This window comes from Neophocaena asiaeorientalis, unplaced genomic scaffold (assembly GCF_003031525.2).
Source record: "Neophocaena asiaeorientalis asiaeorientalis breed wild unplaced genomic scaffold, Neophocaena_asiaeorientalis_V1.1 scaffold240, whole genome shotgun sequence".
NCBI lineage: Eukaryota > Metazoa > Chordata > Mammalia > Artiodactyla > Phocoenidae > Neophocaena > Neophocaena asiaeorientalis.
In genome coordinates, this window is record NW_020185331.1 from 1168206 (window position 1) to 1168544 (window position 339).

Below are 339 nucleotides of genomic sequence, written 5' to 3' on the forward strand. Positions count from 1 at the left end.
CTGCATTGGCAGGCAGATTCTTAACCACTGTGCCACCAGGGAAGTCCCTCTGGTCCACTCTTGTGTCACAGAGCCCACCACAGTGCCTGGCACATAGTAGGCGTGCAACACATTTATTTGCCAAATGAATACATGACATTAGCTGAGCTCAGCTAGAGGCACAAGAGAGGTTTGGGTAAATCTTTGGGGGGTCTAAGAAGATGTCCCCTCATAAGGGGGCTGTCAGAGGGCTATCTTTCTTTTTTTTTAATAAGCTGAACTTTAGATATGTAACTAATTTTCTTTCTTTCTTAAAAATATTTTATTTATTTATTTATTTATTTGCTTACTTATTTTAGC